Raw genomic sequence first — 8,478 nt, forward strand, 5'->3', positions numbered from 1 at the left:
GTCTTCGGTAACATCCTGCAGGGCGCGGTCATGTTATTCCCGCCCGGAAAGCGCATAGTATGACGCGGCCGCTGCTGAAGTCATACTATGTGCCAGCCGTGAAGAAACATGGCCGCGCCCTGCAGGATGTTACAGAAGACAGAAGAAGTTGGAAGACAGAAGAGGACCCGCACTGACATCGGGGGAGCAGCGCGGACATCAGGGGAGCAGCGCTGCACATCGGGGCCGCCGGAGGGCGAGTATATAAGTTGTTTTTTTTAAGTGCTGGGCTGGCTGTATTGACTTGTGTATAAGCCGAGTTGAGGATTTTCAGCACATTTTTTGTGCTGAAAAACTCGGCTTACACACGAGTATATGCGGTAACTGAAAAATGTTGCACAAAGTTTAGAAAATTTTAAATGATAAATGACATTTGCAACTTTTAGCACATCTGGAATAAAAGTTAAATGTGTCTTTCTAATGATAAACTAATACAAAAGGCTTTGTTATGATTTAAGAAAAAAATTGGTAACTAAATGGTTAGTTATCATTACTTTGTTTTAAGAACAATTCTTTGGAGTGATATAGTTCTGGGGCAAATGTGATCATCATGTGGTATTATAATGCTTCTGGCTATATGCATTGGATTAACATTGTATGAAAAGTAAACTAATTACCTTGAACCTTGAGATTTCCTTAAGGGCAGTGTTATTACCTTTCCACACCATTATATGAAACATATGAGTCTTAGTGTAAAAACCCTAAATTTGTCTTCAGGTTCTTTAAATTCCAGAAAAGTAAGTGAATGGACAAAATTGTTAGTAATTGTTAGAATGGATAAAATTGTTAGAGATGATCGAGTATACTCGTCCGAACTTGATGCTCGTACGAGCATTAGTGTACTCGGAACAGCTCGTTGCTCGGACGAGTATTTCGCCTGCTCGATAACGAGCTTTCACTTAAGGAAACACAGCGAAGAACAGTGAAGAACACAAAGAACACAGTGAACACAGGATCATTAAAGATCATTTAAGTGAAGAACACAGTCAACACAGTAAGGAACACATTGCAGATGTTTCCGTACATCTGCTAACTGAGACATTAGTTAGCAGAAGACATTAGTGCAGAACGGTGTTCTTCAAAATAGTATGTGAAGAACATTATGTGTGAAGAATCTTCATACATATTGTTCTTTACATACTATTGTTAAGAACACCGTTCTGCAATCGTGTCTTCGGATACGAGTGCAGATGTACGGAAACATCTGCAATGTGTTCTTCAGTGAAGAACACATTGCAGATGTTTCCGAATATCTGCTAACTTATCAGAAGACATGAGTACAGAAAGGTGTTCTTCACAATAGTGTGTGAAGAACAATATGTGTGAAGAACACATTGCAGATTTGTAACAAGGGTCATTCTCCTTTTTGAAGTTCCACAAATATTCCATTGAATAAAAAAAAACGATGAAACAGTACTGACTTCCTTATTTCTCAATAAAATGTCACATTTTATTGCAGAGCCTTGGTCCCCTTGAAAAATGCTCGAGTCTCCCATTGACTTCAATGGGGTTCGTTATTCGAAACGAGCACTCAAGCATCGGGAAAAGCACTTGAGCATTTTAGTGCTCGCTCATCTCTATTAGTAATGTTTATTTCAAATTCTTGCTACAAAAACAAACTCAGAGCAAAACTAAAGAGATGCTAATCCAGGCATTGATGGAGATGATGTTGTGCATCCCGAGAGAGTGTTACCTTAATCTGGAACGTTTCCAGCCAATGGTGGTCAAGTTGTGGATCTAGTTCCAGAGTCCAGTGGACACCCACAAAAGCAATTCACAGAATGGTAGAGACTTTGAAGAGCTAAATTACTGCTAAGCCATGTTATCTTAGGAATGTCTCTGTTCTAGCAGTTAACCTGTTTTATGGTATAAGAAGTGTGTGTTCAGATGAACTTGTACCGTCCCGTGATTAGCATGTTTCTGGCCCATAAGTAGGCATTCGATAGGCCGTAACAATTTGTGAAGGCAGTAATAATTGTATGAAATGGTGACTGAATTGTGAGGATTGTATTTCCCAGACACCATTAATCCCTTATTAATGAAAAAGCGTAATGTCCTTAATAAATACTATAACTAGAGATGAGCGAACATACTCGTCCGAGCTTGATGCTCGTTCGAGCATTAGCGTACTCGAAACTGCTCGTTGCTCGGACGAATACTTCGCCCGCTCGAGAAAATGGCAGCTCCCGCCGTTTTGCTTTTTGGCGGCCAGAAACAGAGCCAATCACAAGCCAGGAGACTCTGCACTCCACCCAGCATGATGTGGTACCCTTACACGTCGATAGCAGTGGTTGGCTGGCAAGATCAGGTGACCCTGGGATAGACTAGCCGCTGCCCGCGCTGCTCGGATCATTCTGTGTCTGGATGCCGCTAGGGAGAGAGCTGCTGCTGGTCAGGGAAAGCGTTAGGGTGTTCTATTAGAATAGTGTTAGGCAGGAGTGATTCAACAAGAACCCAACAGCCCTTCTTAGGGCTACAATAACGTTATACTTTTTTTTTTTTTTGCTTGTGGCTGGGCTTGCTGGCACTAGTAGTGCAGCTAGTACAATATTGTGAGGAATTTGCAGGGGGACTTGCTACCGTTGTGTTTAGCTCTTAGTGACACACATATCCACCTCAAACACCAAAGTGGGAAAATTTATTAGGGGTTTGATTTCAATTAGGCAAAGTCTGCCATTTACTTTTTATTTTACGTTTATTTTTTTAATAACTCAGCATCATCTCATCTGGCATAGCAGTGTGCTTTCATACTTGGCTAGAAAATAGCCATAGGAGAATCCAAACGGCTTACTTACGCCTACAGTAGCGTTATATATATTTGATTTCTGGTTGATCTGCTGGTGGCTGTCCTTGCTGCAGTGCATCTACTAGCAAATTGTGAGCAATTTGTAGTGAGACTTGCGACCGCTGTGTTTTGCGCTTAGTGACGCACATATCCATCGCAAAGACCGAAGTGGGAAAATTTATTAGGGGTTGGATTTCAATTAGGCACAGTCTGCCATTTCCTTTTTTATTTTACGTTTATTTTTTTAATAACTCAGCGTCATCTCATCTGGCATAGCAGTGTGCTTTCATACTTGGCTAGAAAATAGCCATAGGAGAATCCAAACGGCTTACTTACGCCTACAGTAGCGTTATATATATTTGATTTATGGTTGATCTGCTGGTGGCTGTACTTGCTGCAGTGCATCTACTAGCAAATTGTGAGCAATTTGTAGTGAGAGTTGCGACCGCTGTGTTTTGCGCTTAGTGACGCACATATCCATCGCAAAGACCGAAGTGGGAAAATTTATTAGGGGTTGGATTTCAATTAGGCACAGTCTGCCATTTCCTTTTTTATTTTACGTTTATTTTTTTAATAACTCAGCGTCATCTCATCTGGCATAGCAGTGTGCTTTCATACTTGGCTAGAAAATAGCCATAGGAGAATCCAAACGGCTTACTTACGCCTACAGTAGCGTTATATATATTTGATTTCTGGTTGATCTGCTGGTGGCTGTCCTTGCTGCAGTGCATCTACTAGCAAATTGTGAGCAATTTGTAGTGAGAGTTGCGACCACTGTGTTTTGCGCTTAGTGACGCACATATCCATCGCAAAGACCGAAGTGGGAAAATTTATTAGGGGTTGGATTTCAATTAGGCACGGTCTGCCATTTCCTTTTTTATTTTACGTTTATTTTTTTAATAACTCAGCGTCATCTCATCTGGCATAGCAGTGTGCTTTCATACTTGGCTAGAAAATAGCCATAGCAATAGGATAGCATCGTTTGGTTTTAAAAACTAAAAAACCCCAAAAAAAACTAAAAAACACAAAAAAACACAAAAAAAAGTAAAAAAAAAATTAAAGTTATAACTTTTATTTTCAAAATGTTTAACCCGAGGGCTAGGGGTAGAGGACGAGGGCGGGGACGTGGGCGTCCAACTACTGCAGGGGTCAGAGGCCGTGGTCCTGGGCGGGGTGAGACACCACCTGCTTATGAGCGAGCAGGGGAACGCCGCAGAGCTACACTCCCTAGGTTCCCCTAGACACCCATGTCACCGAAATCGGCACTCCTCCAGCTCCTGCACCTCAGCCTCCTCCCCCCCAGTCTGCCCTCTCCCAGGAAAATTTGGCATTTGAACCGGCATACTCTGAGGAACTGTTTTCTGGACCCTTCCCACAGTCACAAACCACTTGTCCGGTTGCTGCTGAGCAATTTTCCGATGCCCAGGTTTTCCACCAGTCGCAGTCTGTGGGTGATGATGACCTTCTGAACGTAGTGGAAGAAGTGTGTAAAGAGGTGTCCGACGATGAGGAGACACGGTTGTCAGACAGTGGGGAAGTTGTTGTCAGGGCAGGAAGTCCGAGGGGGGAGCAGACTGAGGGATCGGAGGATGATGAGGTGACAGACCCAAGCTGGGTTTATAGGTCGGGTGAACACAGTGCTTCTGAGACGGAGGAGAGTCCTCGACCAGAACAGGTTGGAAGAGGCAGTGGTGGGGCCAGACGGAGAGGCAGGGCCAGACCTGGTGCATCAGCGCCAAATGTGTCAACTAGTGAAGCTCCCGTGGCGAGGGCTCCTGTGGCGAGGGCTAGATTTTCAGAAGTCTGGAGGTTCTTTAAGGAAACACCGGATGACCGACGGACTGTGGTGTGCAACATTTGCCAAACCAGGATCAGCAGGGGTTCCACCACTAATAGCTTAACTACCACCAGTATGCGCAGGCATATGAATGCTAAACACCCCACTCATTGGCAACAAGCCCGTTCACCTCCGGCCGTGCACACCACTGCTCCTTCCCCTGTGTCAGCTGATAGTCAGCCCCCTGCCCAGGACCCTGCCACAAAAACCCCATCGTCGCCTCCACGATCCTCCACAGCATCCACCAGCGTTCAGCTCTCCATACCCCAGACGCTGGAGCGGAAACGCAAATATAGTGCAACCCACCCGCACGCCCAAGCCCTTAATGTCCACATCTCCAGATTGCTTAGCCTGAAGATGCTGCCCTATAGGCTAGTAGAGACCGAGGCCTTTCGCAACCTCATGGCGGCGGCCGCCCCTCGGTATTCGGTCCCCAGCCGCCACTACTTTTCCCGATGTGCCGTCCCAGCCCTGCACCAGCACGTGTCAGACAACATCATCCGTGCCCTGACCAACGCCGTTTCTGACAAGGTCCACCTGACCACGGACACGTGGACGAGTGCTGCCGGGCAGGGCCACTATATATCGCTGACGGCACATTGGGTTAACTTGGTGGAGGCTGGGACCGAGTCTGACCATGCGGCTGGTCATATACTGCCGACGCCGAGGATTGCGGGGCCTACCTCGGTCCAGGTGTTTCAGGCCTACTATGCCTCCTCCTCCTCCCACCCCTCCTCCACCTCCTCCTCCGAACTACCATCCGTGGGCATGGCGCCATCAGTCGGTAGCTCTAGGCACAGCAGCAGTGCCGTCGCTAAGCGACAGCAGGCGGTGCTCAAACTGCTGAGCCTAGGCGATAAAAGGCACACCGCCCAAGAACTATTACAGGGCATCACGGTGCAGACTGATCTGTGGCTGGCACCGCTGAACCTGAAGCCAGGCATGGTTGTGTGTGACAACTTTGAGGGGTCAACACAGATGATCAGTGGCGATGCCGCCATCATCAGCCTCACCATTCCGCTGCTTGGCCTGTTAAAAAACTCTCTGATCAGCATGAAGTCGGAAGCTTTGTGCTCGTCACAAGAGACGGGGGAAGAAGATTCCCTTGTTGATAGCCAAAGCACCCTTAGGTCTGTTTCTCAGCGCATATCGGAGGAGGTGGAGGTGGAGGAGGATGAGGAGGAAGAGGAGGAGAATGTTGGCGAGACACAAGAGGGGACCATTGTTGAGTCCTTCACTGTTCAGCGTGTATGGGCAGAAGAAGAGGAGTTGGAGGAGTTGGAGGAGGAGGAAATGGACAGTCAGGCCAGTGAGGGGAGTGAATTCTTACGCGTTGGTACTCTGGCGCATATGGCAGATTTCATGCTAGGCTGCCTATCCAGTGACCCTCGCGTTCAAAGAATTTATTCCAGCACCGATTACTGGGTGTTCACTCTCCTGGACCCACGGTACAAGCAAAATATTTCCACTCTCATCCCTGGAGAGGAAAGGAGTGTGAGAATGCATGAATACCAGCAGGCCCTGGTGCACAAGCTGAAACAGTATTTCCCTTCTGACAGCGCTAGCGGCAGAGTGCGTAGTTCTGCGGGACAAGTAGCGAGGGAGAGTAGGCGAGCAGGCAGCTTGTCCAGCACTGGCAAGGGTACGCTTTACAAGGCTTTTGCCAGCTTTATGTCACCCCAGCAAGACACTGTCACCTGTCCCCAGTCTCGGCAGAGTAGGGCTGATCTTTACAGAAAGATGGTGAGGGAGTACGTAGCTGTCCATACCATCATCCTAAATGATCACACAGCTCCCTACAACTACTGGGTTTCAAAGCTGGACATGTGGCACGAACTGGCGCTGTACGCCTTGGAGGTTCTTGCCTGCCCTGCCGCTAGCGTCTTGTCCGAGCGGGTTTTCAGTGCAGCTGGTGGCATCATCACCGATAAGAGTACACGCCTGTCGACTGACAGCGCTGACAGGCTGACGCTTATTAAGATGGATAAAGCCTGGATTTCTCATAATTTCCAATCTCCACCAGGTGAAGGAAGCTCAACCTGATTAATTTATCCACTCCTCCTCCTCCACATTTTCCTCCTTCTCCTCCTCTTTGTACAGTAAAGCAGAGGAAACTGGCTATTTTTTGACAGGGCCCACTGGCTCTAGCTATAGTACTTTATGCATTTAATTTTTCTGGAGGGCCACCGACCCGGTCCTCTGTTTTAAACAATTTTTGGGAGTGCCACATACAGGCACTCAATCTATTCAATTTTTCTGGAGGGCCACCTACCTGCTCCTCTGGTTTGAAAACTTTTTTGGACTGCCACATACAGGCACTCAATCTATTTCATTTTTCTGGAGGGCCACCTACCTGCTCCTCTGGTTTGAAAACTTTTTTGGACTGCCACATACAGGCACTCAATCTATTCCATTTTTCTGGAGGGCCACCTACCTGCTCCTCTGGTTTGAAAACTTTTTTGGACTGCCACATACAGGCACTCAATCTATTTAATTTTTCTGGAGGGCCACCTCCCTGCTCCTCTGGTTTGAAAACTTTTTTGGACTGCAACATACAGGCACTCAATCTATTTCATTTTTCTGGAGGGCCACCTACCTGCTCCTCTGGTTTGAAAACTTTTTTGGACTGCCACATACAGGCACTCAATCTATTCAATTTTTCTGGAGGGCCACCTCCCTGCTCCTCTGGTTTGAAAACTTTTTTGGACTGCCACATACAGGCACTCAATCTATTTCATTTTTCTGGAGGGCCACCTACCTGCTCCTCTGGTTTGAAAACTTTTTTGGACTGCCACATACAGGCACTCAATCTATTTCATTTTTCTGGAGGGCCACCTACCTGCTCCTTTGGTTTGAAAACTTTTTTGGACTGCCACATACAGGCACTATCCAAATTAAATTGTCTCCATAGCAGCCTCCACACGTTGTCTCCATTGCTACCTCCAAAAGTCGTCCATATAGCTGCCTCCATACATCGTCCCTTTATCAAACGAGGTGTGTCAGGCAGAAATTTGGGTTGTTTTCATGGATTCCACATCAAAGATGTTAACTTTGTCGCCAACCTACTGTGCCATCCACAAAATATACTGGCAAACTTTTATCATTTACCAATATTATTTCAGCGCTTCTTGCGCTTCTGTTTACATTCCCCTCACCCGCCATATCCTAAACTTATAAGAACGCTACTACACTTGATCTTATACAAAAGGTTCTTAGAAGTGCTGTTTGGGGAGTAGCCTAGAGACACGGGCTTGGATTGGCGAAAGCTCGCCTGGCAGCGGAGCGCCAGCTCCATGCCAAGATCCAACTAACATAGTTTTAACTGCAGCACCTTTAATCTACTACTAGTTCACTGCCTCCATACATGGTCCCCTTATCAAACGAGCTTTGTCAGGCAGAATTTTGGGTTGTTTTCATGGCTTCCACAACAAACTTGTTAACTTTGTCTCCACCCTGCTGTGTAATCCACAAAATATACTGGCAAACTTTTATCATTTACCAATATTATTTCAGCGCTTCTTGCGCATCTGTTTACATTCCCCTCACCCGCCATATCCTAAACTTATAAGAACGCTACTACACTTGATCTTATACAAAAGGTTCTTAGAAGTGCTGTTTGGGGAGTAGCCTAGAGACAGGGGCTTGGATTGGCGAAAGCTCGCCTGGCAGCGGAGCGCCAGCTCCATGCCAAGATCCAACTAACATAGTTTTAACTGCAGCACCTTTAATCTACTACTAGTTCACTGCCTCCATACATGGTCCCCTTATCAAACGAGCTGTGTCAGGCAGAATTTTGGGTTGTTTTCATGGCTTCCAT

This window comes from Engystomops pustulosus, chromosome 6, assembly GCF_040894005.1.
Source record: "Engystomops pustulosus chromosome 6, aEngPut4.maternal, whole genome shotgun sequence".
In the NCBI taxonomy this organism is placed as follows: domain Eukaryota; kingdom Metazoa; phylum Chordata; class Amphibia; order Anura; family Leptodactylidae; genus Engystomops; species Engystomops pustulosus.